Source organism: Gorilla gorilla, chromosome 7 (assembly GCF_029281585.2).
Source record: "Gorilla gorilla gorilla isolate KB3781 chromosome 7, NHGRI_mGorGor1-v2.1_pri, whole genome shotgun sequence".
Lineage (NCBI taxonomy): Eukaryota > Metazoa > Chordata > Mammalia > Primates > Hominidae > Gorilla > Gorilla gorilla.
In genome coordinates, this window is record NC_073231.2 from 81,931,521 (window position 1) to 81,953,145 (window position 21,625).

Sequence of the window (21,625 nt, forward strand, 5' to 3'; positions counted from 1 at the left end):
CCCAGAGGCAGAGGTTGCAGTGAGCCAAGATCGTGCCATTGCACTCCAGCGTGGGCAACAAGAGCAAAACTCCATCTCAAAAAATAAAAAACAAATAGAATAAATAAAACTGATCAGGACTAAAACTTGGATCTGCTAAGTACTGGTATACCTGAACAGATAGCTCAAAAATTATTATTGACAAGAAGCAGGCCAGTGAACACAATGACCCAAAATAAGTTAGTGGCAATGAAGATGAGAGAAATCTGGTAGAATTATGCCAGGTTATATTTTCTGGTAAAATTATCCCAGGTTGTATTTTTAAACAGCTTTATTGAGATATAATTCATATGCCATGCAATTTACCTGTTTAAAGCATACAATTAAGTGATTTTTAATATGTTCCCAGATATGAGTGACCATCACTATAGTCAATTTGAAATTAGTTTCATCACATCATGAAGAAACTCTGTGCCCATTAGCCATAAAGTACCCTCCCACCCCCAACACAAGTTCTTTATCCCACCCCTCTACTCCCTAAACAACCACTAAACTAATTTCTATCTTAAGAGATGTCTCTATTCTGGACTTTTCATACAAATGAATATGTTATAGGAGGCAGAAAGAAATTATTTAGGTAGACAGGGTAAAGTGAGTCCCTGGCAGAAATCTTTCCTTTTAACAAAAAGCAGCTCAAAAATACCTCCCTTTCTAACCTCAGGCAGTTCAAAGAAATCACTTCTCTTCTAACAACAAGCAGGCTGAAAGTTCAGGCTGTAAATCACACATCAACAGCTTGGGCACAGAAAGAAGGGGAAGGGCTCCTGGGTAATCACCAGACTTCACACTTACACAATGGTCCCCAGTAAAACAGAGGGCTTTAATAAGCACATTCCTTTCCCTTTAGGCACACTGAGATAGGGAAGCCAAAAGCAGACTTGTGGGGGCAGTGGGATGCCTGCAGATGCAGGAAGATGTCTGGGAACAGACACAGAAACTCTCCCTCCCAGATAAGCAGAACAAAGTTACACAGACTGAGATTCTTCCTATGTGGGCAGGGAATGGGATGAGAACTGACAAAAACTCTGCGCCATACAGATAGCACACCTGGTCTCAATCAAACCATCTGGCCCTAGGAGGATAAGACATCCCCTCCTCACGAGCCCCGTCCTCACTAGCCCATTTATAAAAATGCTGACAACTTGGCAACCTGCTTGGGACCCCTCTCTGAGACAGAGAGCCGTTCTTTCCTTTTGTCCATTAAACTCCTGCTCCAAACTCCCTCTGTGTGTGTGTGTGTGTGTGTGTGTGTGTGTGTGTGTGTGTCTGTATCTGTGTGTGTGTGTGTGTGTGTGTCTGTGTCTGTGTGTGTGTGTCCACAACCTCCATCTCCTTGGCCATGAGACCAAGAACCTTGGTACTTACCCCAGACAATGAGGCTTCTTCAAATACACATGTAAATATCTGATGTTTGTGACTGGCTTTATTCACTTAGCATAATGGTTTCAAGGACCAATCATGTTGTACATTGAAGCAGTGTCAGTGCTTCATTCCTTTTTAGGGCTGAATAATATTCCATTGTTTGGATATACCACATTTTTTTTACCCATTTTTCAGTTGATGGATATTTGGAATAGGAAACTCTGGACCTCTGTGGTGAGGTTCCTCCACCCCTGTCTGAGGAGCATCTTGGTTTGTGATGAAGACTCTGTAGGTCCTAACTGGACTCCAGGTGGGCTGATGGATCCCTAACCCATGTGTAATGCTCTGCGATATGTAGAAGTGCCCCCATCTTAGCAAGAGGTGGATGGGAGGGGAGACCGAGGCAAGAAAATCTTACCCAGAAATGCCCAACTTCAGGGAAGATAGAGCAGCAAGTTTGAGTTTTCTCAAAGGACAGAGAAATCTTCCAGACCAGTTTATACAGGGCCAACGAAGCATACGTACCTGATGGTACTATGACCTCAAACTCAGTTTGAGCAATTTCTTTAAAGTAGAAGGGATACTAGTGACTATCTGGGGGCTATGTGAGTGAATATCTAGCAATTCTTCCACTCGGTATCCTAATGCCTGGAACAGACAGGGCAGGGGAATCATGAACTATTGGAGGTGTGGCTATTGGTGTCCTCTCTTGAGATGGGAGCAGTCAGCATGACCGTGGGCATCTGAAGAATCTGAAAGTTTTCAGTTTAGGATGTAACAGGTGTCAGGCCTCTGAGCTCAAACCTGGACGTATACATCCAGATGGCCTGAGGCAACTGAAGAACCACAGAATAAGTGAAAATGGCTGGTTCCTGCCTTAACTGATGACATTCCACCATTGTGATTTGTTCCTGCCCCACCCTAACTGATCAATTGACCTTGTGAAATTCTTTCTCTTGTACAATGAATATCAGAAGCTCCCCACCGAGCACCTTGTAACCTCTGCCCCTGCCTGCAAGAGAAAAACCCCCTTTGACTGTTATTTTCCACTACCTACTCAAATCCTATAAGACTGCCCCACCCCATCTCCCTTTGCTGATGCCTTTTTCAGACTCAACCTGCCTGCACCCAGGTGATTAAAAAGCTTTATTGCTCACACAAAGCCTGCTTGGTGGTCTCTTCACACGGATGCGCGTGACAACAGGTTTCTGGGTGAAAAAGAGCAAAAGTGGTTTTTTCCTACTTAAAGATTCATGGCAGGTAGAATAATAAATAGACACACGCTTGCATACTTCCTGTCATATAATTTATTTTGTTTGTGCAATTGAAAGCTTTAAGCCATAATGAAAGGAGAAAAAAGGTGATTTTTGTTTTCATTGTTGAATCAAGCCAGTTAATGGTAAATTTCTTGGTAATATCCTTTCTCTATCTTATGGCTTTTGATATTATCATGTAGTTACTGTTGTAAAAGAAATATAGAAAAATAGAAATGTTAAATTTTCATTGTTGATAAAAGTTGTCTACTTTTATAATGCAACTACAGGTATAGCAATTAATTAGTCAAATAAGACACTGCTTGCTATACTGTTGTATTAATAATTTGTGCCTGATATTCAGGACATTCATAAAGCAAAGTTCCTTATTCATGAATAATTTGTGATAGCCACATTAAAAGTAAATGTTATAAATTGGTAGTCACACAGGTTTCATTAACATGGTCTCTAAATTTACATCAATAAATGGAAATCACCAACAAGAAAACAGAGGGGGAAAGAGCAATGTAAACCTGTGAAGAAATACAAAAGCATTCCTATTAATTTCTCTATTATATATGTATCTGCAGAGGGAGAGAATTTTCAAAAGCCCTCAGTGCATTTCCAACAGGTTTCCACATATACACGTTCAAAACCATAATCATCATTCACTCCCCTCCACTTCCTCACCCCAACCTAAGACAGTTCTTTCCCTACTATACAGTATGTCATTGGTTATCGGGGGAACCCGCCCCCAATATTTCAACGTAGGTTCTTTCTATTTTCCATAAGTGTCGGCTGGCTGAGAAATAAAGAGAAAGAGTACAAAGAGGGGAATTTTACATCTGGGCCTCCAGGGGTGACATCACATATCGGTAGGACCATGATGACTGCCTGAGTCTCAGACCAGCAAGTTTTTATTAAGGGTTTCAAAAGAGGAGGGGGTGTAAAACAGGGAGTAGGTACAAAGATCACATGCTTCAAAGGGCAAAAAGCAGAACAAAGATCACATGCTTCTGAGGGAACAGGACAAAAGGCAAAACAGAACTACTGATAAGAGTCTATGTTCAGCTGTGCACGTATTGTCTTGATAAACGTCTTAAACAACAGAAAACAGGATTCGAGAGCAGAGAACTGGTCTGAGCACAAATTTACCAGGGCGGAGTTTTTCCCCACCCTAATAAGCCTGAGGGTACTGCAGGAGACCAGGGCGTATCTCAGTTCTTATTTCAACCACATAAGACAGACACTCCCAGAGCGGCCCTTTATAGACTGCACCCCTCCCTCCCCCCAAGGAATGCATTCCTTTCCCAGGTTATTAATATTAACATCCCTTGCTAGGAAAAGAATTTAGTGATATCTCTCCTACTTACAAGTCCATTTACAGGCTCTCTGCAGGATAAAAAATATGGCTCTTTTTGCCAGACCCTGCAGCCAGTCAGACCTTACGGTTGTCTTCCCTTGTTCCCTAAAAATCACTGTTATTCTGTTCTTTTTCAAGGTGCACTGATTTCATATTGTTCAAACACACATGTTTTACAATCAATTTTTACAGTTAACACAATTATCACAGTGGTCCTGAGGTGACATACATTCTCAGTTTATGAAGGTAACAGGATTAAGAAATTAAAGTAAAGACAGGCCTAAAAAATTATAAAGTATTATTTGGGAACTGATAAATGTCCATGAAATCTTCACAATTTATGTTCCTCTGCCATGGCCCCAGCCGGTCCCTCCATTCAGGGTCCCTGACTTCCTGCAACAATTGGTAAAAGGTGTCACTATCCATTCTGCCAGAAAAGTAGAGGTCTTTGTAGTTCTCTCTTTTATTCTAATCCAAATATATCCATTCAGTAACCAATCCAACAGATTCTGCCTCTGCCATATTCCTGAAAATATTTTTGTGCTTTTCCTCCTCTTTAATCCTGCCCTCATCACACCTTTCCTGTGCACTCAGTAGTCTCTTAGCTGCTTCACCAGTCTGCAGTTCTGACAGAATCCATTCTGCCTACTTTATCCCAATGAAATAGGGAAATGCAAAACATGTCATGCCAGATCTCTCTTACAACCTCAAAAGTACTTTATGTTCTTGCTCATACAGAAAAACATTGAAAATCCTTATTGTGGCATACCAGTTACTTGTCTTGGCTCACGGTTACCTATTTTTTTTTATATCTCAGTATTCATAGACTTGCAAATGACTTTTAAAAAGTACGAAAAGCCCACATTCTAGAAACAGGCCTAGTTTTACATTTTAGCCTTGCTGTTTTCATGCTTTACATCAATAGACATATTATTTAAGCACTTTTTCTTACATTCTGCATCCAGTCAATGCATTCTGCTAAGTCACCTTCAAATTTTATCCATAAGATTATCCTTACCACTCCTGGTTTGAAGTACTATCTTTTCTCTCATGTATTATTGCAGTATTTTCTCTACTTCTACTCTTGTGATCATACAGACAGTTTTCAACAAGTCAGCCTTTTAAAGAGTAAGGCCATGTGGCTGGAATCTGAACTATTCAGTAATTCCTTCCTTTCACTCAAAGTAAAACAGAGACGGACTCCAAAAGCTCCAAGATCCTCCATGGTGTTACTTCTCTGATCTAACCACAACTATAGCCCTCTTAGTAACTCTGCTCCGGGTGGACTGACATCTTTGGTATTCTTCAAACTTTCCCAACTTATTTTGTATCATATCATTCATGTGCTTGGAAATATACTGCCTAGATATATGCATGAGTAATTCTGCCAATTCCATGCCTCTGTAGGATAGATTTGATTTACAGCTAGAATGGAAAAACTCAATCTTTATCTCTAGGAAAGCCTGGGTATCTGTTTTTGACTTTTTGTTGAGAAAAAGGCATTGGGATTGTTAATGGGCTGTTTAAAATCTACAATAAGGAACCTTGGAGCCCCTTGTCTTCCTGACCCCCAATGCTTGCCTGCACTCTCTCTTGCTACACTGTACCCTTTGCATTTAAATAAAAGCTTTTTGTGAGTTCATCCTTTGAACTCAGGTAACTCCTTTCAATGATCAAAACTGAGTAACTATTTCACCTCCTTCAGATTATTTGCTTACAAATCACTTGTGCTATAGGACTTATTGAGAGAAAAAATACGTGAAATTGTTATCCAATACCTTCCTCAACAGCAACTCCCCCACTCATCCTTACTGCTATAATCTTTTGTATATGATTAATAATGTTTCAATTTACTATATCATCAACTTATATGTCTATTATTTATGGACTGATAGCCTAACCCTCTATCTCAAATTATTGAGGCAAGACTTCAATGCAACCAGAAGGTACTGTTGGCAGAAGGAAGCTGTGAAAAGAGGAAAAAAGGAAAGCAAGATATTGCATTTATGACTTATGAGTTGGAAGAAATCAGGGAAACGGTAAGCTCTAGGAGAAAATGACTGTGGTTGGCCGATGGTGGTGGTAGGGAGTTCAGGTGAAGACACGCAGCAGGATGGTGAGATTCTGATTGAAGGACATGAGAAGAAGGCAGTAGCCAAGTGCCAGAATCCTCAGGTAAGACATGGGCTTCTAATAAAGTTTTTAAGGAGGTTGTAGAGATTGGTCTAGGCATGAATAAAATTTTTACACTGAGGTTACAAGTTATAAAGGTTTTATTTGGTGGCAGATAAGGAAATAGAGACCCATGGACATAATTATTACTCAAAGTCTGATATGAAGGAATGGGAGATAAATAATTGGATGAAATCTTGATCTTGCTCTAGATTGAATTTTTGAACTTTTCAATTTACTGCCAGTAATAGGCCTAACATCAAACTTTATTATTTTTCTACACATATGAATTTGAATAGTACATACATATGCCTATTTCAAGCCATTTCATAGTAAATAAATAATTGTCTTTCTGCCTCAGAGGGAGAGTATACTTAGCATTTTGCTTAGCATCAACTAGGTCCTCAATCCATGTGTATTCTATTCCTTATCCCTAGCCACATATCAGGCTATATGTTTTAAGATTGTAAGCTTCTACTCTAGAGTTTGATTGCTTTAAGTTAAACGCCAGTGCAAAACTCACTAAAACTCTATACATATGAAGAATTATTTAAATTCTTTACATCCATATTCTTATTCCTAAAATAAGGATAATAATACCAATGTAGTGTTATTAAGGAAAAAATGTAAATATAGGGAAACACTCTGTGTAAATCAATTAGATCTACCAATTTCTAAACACATTAGAATCTTAAATGAAGGAGCAGGAAATATGATTATTCATAAATACTCTAAGAATGTATGTAAAATAATTTGGAAGTCACTTCTTAATACAAAAATATTTTTTATAAATATCTGGCTAATATCAGTTACATTAAAATATTTCCAAATAAGCATAAAACAATAATAACATAAAATACTTTAGTCTTTGCTTAGCATATGATATTAAAATGTAGAAGTTGGGATAATAAAATATGGGAATAATAGCTTTCTCATACTAAGGTATTGTTAAAAAACTTTAAATATCTATATATTATGAATTATATCACTTACCTCTATGACTGGTTGCTGTCACTACTGCTGTTACTGTTGCTGCTACTACTGCTGTCTTCTGATGTAGAACCATATAAAAGAGATTAACATTGGTTTTAGGGTTAATAGCCATTGTAAAATCAAGAAGCAAAATCTTAAGCAAAATCAAGAAGAGTAAAAAAGCTACATTTGTGATAGTTAATTAGTAGGTACCAATATCCACTTTGCTTTCCATATACCTCTCAGAGAGCATATATTTTTGTGTTTGGCTTTTATCTAATGTAGGTCTAACTTTTAAAGGTCTTAAGACTTTTTTAAACTATTATTTTTTTCTATCCTGTCTACATGGAAGATGGAATGAGATACTAATATATCTATGATAATGCCTCTCCACAGTTGAAGAGATATATAAGTGCGCATCTTCAAATTCTTACCTTACCATTTACACAGTTATAGTATTTCTACTAATAACTATGTAAATAACTATTTGGACTATAATTTCTCTTTCATTAATGAGGCCCTTAATGAGGCCTCTGTGTCTTTCAGATACATTTAGTTTCATTTTGTGGTATTTATAAAGCCTCCGTTTTTTTCTTAAGATAAGTTTTGAACAACTAACTCAGGATTGTAAATCCAGGTAGAATACAGGATGAATTTTGGTGCCCTTGCACTGTTATTTTCTTCTGTCTCCAGAGAATATTAACTAAAAGACATTGACTAAGATTATTGTTATTTTGTTTGGAAGTGAATATAGAAAGGGTTGAGATAGAGGTATTGGGCCAAGTCAAAGCCAGAGCAGTCAATATAAAGAGAATAGACAGGGACAAGAAGGGGTAATGTCAATCAGTAATGGATGAAATGACCTAGTTCCTGACCATCCAGTTCATTACTGTCTTTTGTGCTTCAACTCTAGTTAGTTTCTTACCCTTGCAGCCTTGAAACCACTTATGGTTGTAAAAGAGGCTGCTTGAACAGATTTTGTCATTTGTAACCACTAATCTCTTATTATAACATTTTTTCCATTACTCATATTTACTTATAGTAACTATTCGCATATTTCCAAGATGTCTTAAGAGCACAAGAAGACTTATGCTAGCTATCATTCAATTAAGTTAATTTATAACAATTTGATAATTATGTGTCTTCCAAAAAATCCAGAATATTACTCTGAATTTATTAGGTTGGTGCAAAAGTAATTACGGTTTTTGCAATTACTTTAAACTGCTAGCTACTGCTAACTTGTTGATACATAAAATTATCTAGTTTGCAAACAGAGGTGTTAGTAGAAATTCTATATCATTATTTAATCTTCATCTTCACCTGTGAGAAACAGAAATCCACTTATTATCCTTATTATCCGTATTCTTGTGTCCCTAAATATTTACTGAGTATGTAATGATGTTACAGCAAAGAAAATAACTGCAAAAACCTTTGTTATAATTTTAGAAACCATTGAAGAATATTAATTGTGCACAAAGTGCAGTTCCCTATCTGCTTTCTCTCCCTCATTTCCCGTTTTATTTTCTTACCTTCTACATATTCCATTCACAAAAGTTGCTTCCCCAACTGTCTCTATTGATATCCTTGATACAAATGACTGTCAATGCATGAAAAATGGGGTTGTCTGGGAAATCCAAAGAACATCCTCAAACAATTTCAGCCAATGTGGCTCTTATTTATTTATTTTTTTTTTGGAGACGGAGTCTCACTCTGGAGTGCCGTGGCATGATCTCGGCTCACTGCACCCTCTGCCTGTGGTTCAAGCAATTCTCCTGCCTCAGCCTCCCAAGTAGCCGGGACTACAGGCATGTGCCACCACGCCCTTCTCATTTTTTGTATTTTTAAGAGACAGGGTTTCATCATGCTGGCCAGGCTGGTCTCAAACTCCTGACCTCGTGATCCACCCTCCTCGGCCTCCCAAGTGCCGGGATTACAGGCGTGAGCCACCATGCCCCGCCCCAATATGGGCTTTCTATTTGAAAGGCAATGAGGATTTACTGAGCAGCTTCAGTTGTTCCTTGCCCTGTAAGAATACGTTAGAACACCTAACTGCCCAAAATCTGAAAAGAAACTTTGGTATATAGTAAGACCTTCTTATTCAATATCTCATTCAGTTTTTCTAAACATTAACCCAATCCTTCTCAAAATTCCTATTTGTAATATTTAAATTTATACTCAAATTCTTCCCATAGTCCTTTTGTAAAATTAAATATAAAAAATAACAAGTTTACTTACCTTCCACTTACACTTTTTGCTCAGTGCCAAAATCCCTTCATTTTGTTCCATTTAAGACCAATGATGGAAGTTAAAATGAGGAAAGGTAGAAAAATGTAGCAACTGATTAAAGGCAATTTTTATGAGGAACAGCATGTCATTTCACAAACAAGGGTGTACTTTTTCCTGAAAACATAAGAGTGACTTTTACAAATATGATATTTAAAGCATACTGCTGATTTGAATTTTAAAATTTGAAATTCAAATACAGTTATAGAATAAATACATAAATTTGAATTTAAAAGTGTTTTGTAATCTTCTATAACTGTGCCCCAAAGTGCATTATATATTTATGTCAACTCAGTACACTTACACATATCTTTGGCAATATACAGCCATTGGCAATATACAATATTATTGACAAATTTAGTTTTAAACTTTTAGCTATATTTAATCTTTATTTACATGATATATTCTAATCTATCATATTCTAACATATTCCCTTCTGTGAACGGCTACATGTAACACATTAACTTAATGTTATCTAATAAGGTGTTCTTCAGATTAAAAATGGAGCAAAAAAACTGTTTCAAAATAATTTTATAAAAAATTATTGACATATCTGAGGGTGAATCCTAAAAATTAATAAATGATAGTACTTAAATTGAAATAATGGATAAATAGAAATACACATGTTCATGTCTTCATGAATTAGAATTAATATTGCTTAAATGTCCATACTACCCAAAGTGATCTACAGATTCAATGACATTTTTATAAAAATATCAATGCTATATTTCATATAAATAAAAATTTATAAAATTCATATGGAACCACAATATAAACATATATAAAAAAAGTAGAATGGTGGTTACCAGAGGCTAGGGGCATAGCAAAAATGAGATGTTGGTCAAAGGATGCAAAGTTTTAGTTAGATAGGAGGATTAAATGATAAGTATTCAATAGGATTGATATGCTAATTAACTTGATTCAGTCATTCCACATTGTATGTATATATATAACATATCATAACATGTCATGACATGTCATAACATCACTTCTTACCTCATAAGTATATACAATTATAAGTTGTTGGTTAAAATTACAAATATTTAAAAGTAAATTTTAAAGTAGAACTATATAAGCTGTTTCAAAAATAATTTTATGAAAAATTATTGACACACTTGGGAACTAATTTTAAAGTGAGTTAATGGCAAAATTTCTATGGAAAATTTCCACATTATTTGTATAATGTGACATTATTCTACTTTTGACTGTATTAATTAGAAAAATATATATTTCTCTAATTATCATAAAAATGAATAAGTATCAAGAGAATTAGAGAGGAAAAAAAATCTATGCAAAAATATCTATATAGTTAAATGAAAAAAATAAACCAGACAACTAAAATATCAATGTAATGAATTAAGAAATCAGTATTGCCACCAAAATATTATAAAATATTTTTATATAAATATAAATATAAAATAAATTTAGTAACCATCAAAAAAGACAAGGAAACAGTAACTTTAAAACACATTTGCATGCATGCACACACACATACAGGCAGACAATCCAATGAGATCTTGATTCAAAGTGATTTGTCTAAAGAAAAGTGATTCAGAATGTTTTGTATAAGAAATGAATTGCAATGCAAAACTGTTGAAATTAAGCAAATATGCAGCAACCTTAAACTATGGTAGAGCTCAATGCTTTTAAGATTCTTCACTGCCTCATGTATGAGAAAAGGTTATTTCCATGCTATTTTAGCTATTGGAAATAATGCTGCTATGAAAATGGATGCAAAAATATCTGTCTGTGTCTCTGCTTTCAATACTTTTGGGTTTATATGTATATGCGAATTGCTGGCTAATATGGTAATTCTGTGTTTCTTTTTTTGAGGAACCACTAGAATATTTTCCACAAAGCCTGGATCACTTTACATACCATCAGTTATGTGCAAGGCTTTCCATTTTTCCACACTCCTGTCAACACAATTTTTTAAAATTTTTTTATACTAGCCATTTTAGTAGGTTAAAATTGTTATCTCATTATAGTTTTGACCTGCGTTTTTCTAAAGGTTAGTGATGGTAAATATATTTTCATGTACTCATTAGCCATCTATATATCTTCTTTCATGTACTCATTAGTCATCTATATATCTTCTTTCATGTACTCATTAGTCATCTATATATCTTCTTTGAAGAAATGTCTGTATTCAAGTCCTTGGCCCATTTTTAATGGGTTTTATTGTTTTGAGCTGTAGGAATTTTTGACATATTCTGGATATTTATCAGATATATAATTTTCAAATATTTTCTCCCATTTCATATATTTCTTTTTTACTCTGTTGAATGTGTTCTTTAATGCTCAATTCTTAATTATTAAACTCCAATTTATCTATTTTTTATTTTGTTTTCTATGGTTTTGATGTCATATACAAGAAATTATTTTCAAATCCAATGTCATGAAGATTTCCCCCTGTATTTTCTTCTGATATTTTTATAGTTTTAAAACTCACCTTTAGATCTTGAATCCATTGTGAGTTATTTTTTTGTGTATAGTACAAGCATGGGTACAATGTCATCCTTTTGCATGTGATTATCCAGTTTTCCCAACACAATTTTTTAAAAAGATTGTCCTTTCTCTATCAAATGGTCTTGTCGGTGTTGTTGAAAATTATTATACCATATATGAAAGGATTTATTCCTGGGATCCTTTTTTATTTCTTTGTAAATCTTTCATTTTCAAAATTTGTTTTCCAAAGTAATGTGTCAGTTTTCAAGAAGGTACAGAAGAGTCTTGAAGACAAATTGTCTTTTTATTTTAGCTATTATTGAACACAAGTGAGAATTCAGATTTTTCTGTACTGCCCATAATAATTTTTAAAAATCAGTACAAGAAGACATTACACAATATGAATCAGACAAATCCAAAGAAACATAAAGCAGGACTCTAATCTGTAATGATAATTATCTTAGTCTGTTTAGGCTGCTGTTACAAAAATATCATGGACTTGGTGGCTTATAAGCAACAGAATTGTGCTTCTCACCGTTCTGGAGCTAGGAAGTCCAAGATCAAGGTGCTAGGGACATTGCGTGGTCAGGGCCTGCTTCCTCATTCATAGATAGCCATCTTCTTGCTATAACCTCACTTGTGGAAAGGGTGAAGAATTTCACTGGGATCTCTTTTACAAGTGCACTAATCTCATCTCATTCATATTGAAACACAATAAAAATGTAGACCAAAAAGTTGATTTTCTATGTTTAAATTTCAATTTAAGATTTTATAAAGCTGGTTTTTGCTACTTTTATTCCTACTTCTCTAAATAATCTGTGATATGACTTTTAAAGTACACAAAATAAAGATTTAATGGGCCCCAGGTTAAAGATAACTTCTGAGGGTTATTTTCAGATAAAGTAGACTTCAAGACAAATATGAAGAAATAAATTACAGAGGTAATAAAAGAAGCTATTCCACACGAAGACATTAAAATCCAATGAATGCAGCAATTAATGAAGATTCAAGATGGAATGAAAAATACAGTGAAATAACAAATACGGAAATAAATCCACAATCATGGTTGGAGCTTTTTAAAACTTCTGTCTCAGTATTTGATAGAAGTAGAAAAGAATTAGTTAGATCAATTATTCAGAAAGTACAAACTACTCAACTCAGCTAATATGAAATGGATGCTATGAATGGCTATATATGTATTAAGAAAATAAAGATGTGTTCTTAAAAATGCAAAGAGAGCGGATTTAAAATATTCTCATGACCAAAATGATCAATACATGAGATGTTGTACATGATAAATATATGCAATTTTGTCTTTAAATTTAAAAATAATTTTTTTAAAAATTCAAAAACTCCCTGAAAAGAAATCTACTGGCCCATAAGAATTAACTGGAAAATGTTCTTTAAAAAGCAATACTGTCAATTTTAAGTAATATTGAATATAGAAGTAAATACTTCACATCTGATTTTGTGAGGCTAGTATTACTGATACCTAAACAAAATAAAGACAGTACAGTGAAGAAAGAATGACAGATATAAACCATTATCTTAAAAAAATATGCAAATATCCTCAACAAAGTATTAACAAGTCAAATTTAGTAATGTGCAATAAATAATAGATAATCCAAATAAAAATAAAAGCAATAATAAGAATATTATCTTTATAAAAATATTACTAACAATAAAATAATAGATTATAGACAAGAAGAATTTATTTTAGATAGTCAAGATTAGTTCAGTATCCAAAATTCATGTAATCCATTATGTCAACAGACAAAAAGGTAAAATCATATGATCCTAGCCATTGAAACTAAATACATTCATAAAACCCAATGCTATATATAAAAAAACTATCTCAGAAACTAGGTATTGAGAGAAATTTCCTCAAACTCATAAGGATTATCTCCAAACAAAACAAAGCAAAATCCCTACAGCTAGCATCAGACTTGATAGTAAAAGACTGAATTATTCTCCTCCTAAAATCAGTATTAAAGCTAGAATCTTTACTCTCACTTCAATTCTAGCCAATATAATAAGAAATAAAAGGGATTTATATTGAAAAAAACTATCTGTTTTTAAAAATAACATGATAGTCTACATAGAAATCTGAAGGTACTTAGAAAAAAACCTCAGAACTAAAAATGAATTCGATTATGTTGCAGAATCCAAGATCAACACCCAAAAATGAATTGCATATCTGTATACTTCCAGTGAACAAGTGAAAATTTAAAAACAAAAAAAAACCACATCATTTATAATTGCTCTAAAGAAAATGAAGTACTCAATAATGAAACAACAAAACATGTATTTTTGAAAGTTACAATATTCTGATGAAATAAATCTAAGAAGACCTATATAAATGGAGTGATATGGTTTGGCTCTGTGTCCCCAACCAAATCTTATCTCTAATTGTAATTCCCATGTGTGGAGGGAGGGACCTGGTAGGAGGTGATTGGATCATGGGGGTGGTTTCCCTTATGCTGTTCTCATGGTGGAGTTCTCATGAGATCTGGTTGCTTGATGAGTGTGTGGCTGTTTCCCCTTATCTCAATCTCTCTCTCTCTCTCTCTCTCTCTCTCTCTCTCTCCTCCTGTCTTGAGAAGAAGGCGCCTGCTTCCCCATCATATCCACCATGATTGTAAGTTTTCTGAGGCCTCCCAAGCCATGTGAAACTGTGAGTCAACTAATTCTTTTTTGTTGGTAAATTACCCAGTCTCAGGTAGTATCTTTATAGCAGTGTGATAACAGACTAATGCAGGGAGATACATGTGTCCATAGACCAGAAGATTCAATAATAGAAGAGAGGCAAATTCTTCCAAAAATGGTCTATAGGTTTAGTACAATTTGTATCGAAATCACAGCAAGATATTTTATAAACATAGATAAGCTTATTCTGCTCATTCTAAAATACATATGAAAAGGAGAAATTCTAAAGTAGGCACAATGACTTTGAAGAAAAAGAATTATTTTACAATGTTAAAAATTATGACATAGCTATAATAAGCAGTATGGTACTGGTGGAGAAAATGATGCAAAGATCAAAGGTTAAGAAGAGAGGATTAAAAAATACACCAACAGAAATCTATCCAATATTTGGGACATAGGTGAGAGAAGAAATTCAATGGATGAGTAATAGCTTTTTCAAAAAATGCTGCTGGAAAACTTGGACATCCATAAATAAAAAAATTAGTGTTGTCTTAGTATCTCCCATCTTTCATAAAAATAACTCAAAATATATAATGAAACTAAATGAAAAATAAAGAACTATATTTTTTAGAAATATCATTGCAAAAAATCTTTAGAACTTAGGACAGGCAGAGAGTTCAATATAGCATGATCCTAAACTGGAAAAAAGAATGCCCTATCAAAATAAAACTTAAAAAATAATTAATCTGAAAAAATAAATTACAGACTTGAAGAAAATAAGTGTGAAGCAACCTATTCTCAAAAAAAAAAATACTTGTATCTAGAAAATGTAAAATTTCTCAAAATGCAACATTAAAAAAACACAAACAATCCAATTTTACAAATGGCCAAAATACATGAATAGACTTTTCCCTGAAGAGAATATACAGATACCAAATAAACACAGTAAACATGTTTAACATCATTACATACTGAAGGAAGCACAATTAAAACGACAATAGATATTAATATACTCCTATTAGAATGGCTTAAAAAATAATGATACTATCTAATGTTAGTGAGAATGCCAAAAAATTGGGTCATTCATATATTATTGGTGGGAATGTCAAATGACACAGCCATTCTGGAAAATGGTTTGGCAGGTCCTTTGAAGTTTAAATACATAGAAATGCTCTTGGGACCTCAGTTAATAATTAAGCTGAGGAAAGGATTCTTCAAATGGTGACTTCTGGATGAAAATTAAGAGTACAGAAAAGTTTGGTTGACAGTACGATCTAGAGCTGCACTATCCAATATACCAGCCACTAGCCACAAATGGTTATATAAATTTAAATTAAAGTAAAATACAGTTGAAATTTCAGTTCCTTGGTTGTACCATCCACGTCAGGTGCTCAATAGCCACACAGGACAGCAGAGATGTAGACCATTTCTTTGAGAGCAGAAACCTCTATTGGAACATAGATCTAGAGACTAACCTAAAATCCAAAACCCATCATCAATACTTCCTCCTGGTGATGAACTATCTTGCCTACAAGTTTGAGGAGAATATGCAACATCACATTGACAATTATTCAGAGTATTGCAAAACTAAAACCAAAAGCAAATAAAAGAAGAGCATTATATATATACAACATAAAAATTAAATGAATTATTTGTGGCAGTTAATGTAAATTATAATTTTATAATATATAAAATATAATATATAATTAATTGTATATAATATAAATTATCATTTATAAGTATTTTATAATTTATATTTATAATATAATTTGATTTATTATAATAATATAGTATAATTTATTATAAGTAGTTTTTATTTTCATGTGAAAAAATATTAATATGATAAATATTCATGCAATACCTAAGTATCATAAAGGTTTCCTCTTGTCTCTTATATTTTTTCCCCTTGCTCTCTTGCCCAGGCTGGAGTACAGTGGCATAATCTTGGCTCACTACAACCTCCATCTCCTGGGTTCAAGCGATTCTCATGCCTCAGCCTCCCAAGTAGCTGGGATTACAGGCAGCACCACCTTGCCTGGCTAATTTTTGTCTTTTTAGTAGAGATGGGGTTTCATCATGTTGGCCAGGCTGGTCTCGAACTCTTGACCTCAGGTGATTCACCCGCCTCTGCCTCCCAAAGTGCTGGGATTACAGAAGTGAGCCACCACAAAATGCAAGGGCTTGTCTCTTGCATTTTGAAATAAAACTAGATAACATTCTTGATACGATTGAAATGCCTTATGCTAGAAAGGCATAGAAATTATGAAGCTAGAAACTATGTTGTGATTGAAGTAAAAATGTATTCTGAATTGTGATAGGTTTAAGTAAAATAGCTGCAATCAGAGCCAACTTTTATGAAAACAAGCAAACAAAAAAAAAGGGGAAGTGTGCTTTCGGATACAGATATCAACATTTATATGTAAAACTAAAAAATATTTTAAATGTGATGTAGTGGATGAATAAGAAAATGATCACCTCCCTAGTTAGCTGTATCTCTAGGTATTTTATTCTTTTTGTGGCAACTGTGAATGGGAGTTCACTTCTGATTTGACCCTCAGCTTGACTGTTGTTGTATAGGAATGTTAGTAATTTTCCTACCGATTTTGTATCCTGAGACTTTGCTGAAGTTGTTTATTATTTTAAGAAGCTTTTGGGCTGAGACTATAGGGTTTTCTAGATATAGGATCATGTCCTCTGCAAAAAGGGACAATTTGACTCCGTGTCTTCCTATTTGAATGCTCTTTACTTCATTCTCTTGCCTAAATGCACTGGCCAGAACTTTCAAAATTACATTGAATGTGAGTGGTGAGAAAGGGCATCCTTGTCTTGTGACAGTTTTCAAGGGGAATGCTTCCAGCTTTTGCCCATTTAGTATGATGTTGGCTGTGTGTTTGTTATAGATGGCTCTTATTATGAGATATGTTCCTTCAATACCTAGTTTATTGAGTGTTTTTAACATGAATGGATGTTGAATTTTATCAAAAGCCTTTTCTGCGTCTATTGAGATAATCATGTGTTTTTTGTCTTTAGCTCTGTCTATCTGATGAATCACATTTATTTATTTGTGTATGTTGAACCAGCCTTGCATCCAGACATAAAGCCTAGATGATCACGGTGGATAAGCTTTTTGATTTGCTGCTGGATTCGGTTTGCCAGTATTTTCTTGAGGATTTTTTCATTGATGAACATCAAGGAATCACAATTGTCAATGAATAAAACACTTAGGAATATAGCTAACTAGGGAGATGAAAAATCTCTACAAGGAGAATTACAAACCGCTGCTCAAATAAATCGGATGTGACACAAACAAATGGAAAAACATTCCATGCTCATGAATAGGAAGAATCAATATTGCAAAAATGGCCATACTGCCCAAAGCAATTTCCAAATTCAGTGTTATTCCTATTAAACTACCATTGAGACTCTTCACAGAACTAGAAAAAAACTATTTTAAAATTCATATGAAACCAAAAAAGAGCCCAAATATCCAAGGCAATCCTAAGCAAAAAGAACAAAGCTGGAAGCATCACACTACCTGAATTCAAACTATACTACAGAGCTACAGTAACCAAAACAGCATAGTACTGGTACAAAAACGGACACATAGACCAAGGGACAACATGGAGAACTCAGGAATAAGACTGCACACCTACAACTATACACCATGGAATACTATGAAGCCATAAAAAAGAACAATGCCATCTCCTTTGCAGGGACAAATACCACATGTTCTCACTTATAAGTGGGAGCAAACGATGAGACTACATGGACACATAAAGGGGAAAGATACATAGTGGGGCCTATCGGAGGATGGAGGGTTGGAGAAGGGAGAGGATCAGGAAAAATAACTAATGTATACTAGGCTTAATACCTGGGGATGAAATAATCTATGTAACAAACCCCAAAGACACAAGTTTACCTATGTTAACAAACCTGCACATGCAACCTTGAACTTAAAAGGTGAAAAATAAAACAGAAAAAGAAAACAATCAGCGGCAGAATTGGGAACCCAGAAATAGGCTTATGAAAAAATTAAGTAACAAAGTAAATTAAAATTAAATAATAAAGAATAAGAAAAGAAACTCTAAGTAATAGGATATATAAGTAATTTAGGAGAAAATTCTGATCTAAGACATGCAGATAGGTCACTTTTTTCTGAATATATACATATAAATATATATACATATATAAATATGAAATACCTATATAAATATGAAATGCAAGTATGGAAGAAGACGTTGGTCCCAAAGTGCAAGCCAAATGCATTCTGAAGAACTCAATTATTAGTTATCAAATAAATTCAAATTAACAATTGATTTAGCATGTTCAGAACGTATTTAACAGACTGATAAATTAGTCTGGCCAGAATATATTGAAGTGTATATTTCTGTATATGATACGTGGCAAAAAAAAAAAAAAACAGTCATGATATTTCTTGAAGATAATGATACTTATGAATATTTAAGTGGTGCATATATTTGGATCATCACATTTCATTGCTAATAACTTAAACTATCAGATAAATGTGCAAAGGTCGTTGTACAACAATGTGTCTTGTACTACTATTTGCAATAGTTACATTAAAATTTAACATTATCCAAAAGACCAACAGTAAATGATTTTTCAAATTCATTGACTTTTCAAGATCCATACAGGGAAATAAAGTCTTTAAAGGGTTTAACAGATGAACAGGAAACTCTACTCCCACAAAAAAAGTTAGATTATAAGCAATGTGTATAAGATAAATACATTAAGTGTATGAGTGTTTATAAATATATTTGTATACACATACACTCAATTATGAGTAATGTGTATGTGTATATATAAATACATGTGTGTAATCCTTATTAAATCCATTATCAAAATTCTAAAGCTAACATTATAGTAATCTGACTCTAACATTATAATAAAGAATTATGTTTACTTTTGTATTTTTGTACAAGGTTCAAACCTTATTTGCTTCTCAGGCCTGTAACAGTTTGATTGTAAATATAAATCACATATATATGTTAAAATAGTAGAATATGTTACCTTTATTTAGCTGCAATTTCTAAAAGAAATTTTTACATCAGAAAATTCTCTAGCTTATTATTTTCCTTGAAAATGTTATTGATAAGGATTAAAATAACTATATTTAAAAATAGGGTAACTGTTACATACCCCATGTCCACCGCATTTTTCTTCCGAGTTACATTGTCTTCTATCTGCATATGTGCTCACAAGTTGGCAAACTCCATTATCACATAACTAAAATGTTAAAGTAACCAATAACAACAAAAAATTTTAAATGCAAAGTCAAGAGTTGAGCAACTGTATTTTGTACAAGAACTATATTCATAAGATATAAACACAAACATAAATTTGGATTTGATGACTTTTGTTCATTGTAGTAATAGAATCTGAAGTCACTATCAAAATGATATGTTATTACTTTATAACTTTATAGAAAAATTAAGTAATGAAGTAAATTAAAATTAAATTACTTTATAAAATATTAAATATATTTATAAAATATTGAATATCATATTTACTTATAGTCCTGTGTATGAGTAAAAGAAAGGCAGTTAATGTTATTTTTTAAATTCATTGACTAGCTTATTAGTTTGAAAAACTCTCTGTTGATGATCTCATCAATATGCCCGAAGCATATTCCTTTTCAGTTATCAAAGGATTATACTTAGATGCTCTTATCTCTCCTAGCTAATATACATCGACTAGGATCAGTTTGATAAACTCTGCTCCCGTTTAAGTTTTATAAGTAACAAATTCAAAGGCACTTTGTATCACAACCAGTATTAAACAAATTTGCCTTGCTGGAAATGCCTATTTCCATGTAGTATACTGTTGACTTAGTATATTACTATGTTAAATCTATGAGTGTTGTATTTATAATCTTTATTCAAATTAATAAGATATATGTATATTGATACTGACAAATAATAAATAAAGTACATCTGTCTAAAGTCATATAGGTATAGATAGATGTAGATGTGGATATATGTTAAACAAAGTGCATCTATCTTTTTATATAGGTATGTATGGATAGAGGTAAATATAAATATATGTTAAACTTAATTTGTACAAAGGACCCACATTTCATGAAGGTGAGGTAAAGAAGTCTCTACTTTCTTATCTCTCTGAAATCAATTGAACAATGTTGAACAACAAATGAAAACAAAGCACACCTTTGATGAATTTTTAAAATAGCCAGAGAAGAATTCCAATTTGAATTGACAGAGCTGGTGAACACAAAAGCCCTCTTTTTCCAATAAAAGAGAATCAAAAAGATGCAATTGGAAGAAGAGAGATGTAAGAACTTCCTGGAATACCAAAATAAAAAGGAAGATCAACAATGGATAAAATGAAGTGGGAAAGCAACCATATCAAAGACAGTGGCAAAGAGGAGCCTGGTTGATTAGCCTGGCAATGCTTTGAAGAGCCGCAGCCTCAAGATTATAAGGAAAAACTGAGGCAGAAGAGCTGAAAGGACAGGAAGGGGAGGGATGGCTAAGATGTGGACTTATCCACGGAAGTCTGTACACAAAACTTACTTCGCTCTCAACATCCAATACTCACTTCTCCCTCTCCCTCTCAATGACTGAATGCAGTTCACACAGCACTTTTATCCCAAAGATTTAGAAGGGTATTTTGTTTCCTAAAGCAACCAGACTCATAAGACTGCGGAATTCAGGCTTCTAGAGTGTTCTGTCCTCTAGAATAAGTACTACCCAATTAAACCAGTGGTTAGTATAGTATCATGTTTAGCGATCATGGCCTAAAGTCAGCTTCCAAGATGAAGGCTGTCATTTGATAAACCCTAGTCACATAGAGAAAGCACCCAATTAGATTTTCAATATCTCTAATCATCAGAGAAATGCAAGTTACAACCACATGAAGCATCACATCAAACCTGTCGGATTAGCTATTATCAAAAGTATTAAAAATGACAAGTGTTGGTTAGGATGTGGAGAAAAGGGAATGCTTATACATTGTTGGTGGCATTGTAAATTGATACAGTGATTTTGGAAAACCAGTACAGTGATTCCTCAAAAAACTAAAAAGAGAACCATCATATGATCCAGCAGTC

The 21,625-nt window shown here is 33.8% G+C and overlaps 1 long non-coding RNA gene across 1 annotated transcript; it reads right to left on the minus strand.

Moving 5' to 3' along the window:
* Window positions 1-2,690: 2,690 nt before the first annotated feature.
* Window positions 2,691-19,713, minus strand: LOC134759099 (uncharacterized). The gene is made up of 5 exons (XR_010134998.1): window positions 19,699-19,713; window positions 16,014-16,125; window positions 9,397-9,561; window positions 7,183-7,240; window positions 2,691-2,860 (listed from the first exon to the last, which is right to left on the minus strand). It is a non-coding gene; the product is annotated as an uncharacterized lncRNA (long non-coding RNA).
* Window positions 19,714-21,625: the final 1,912 nt, after the last annotated feature.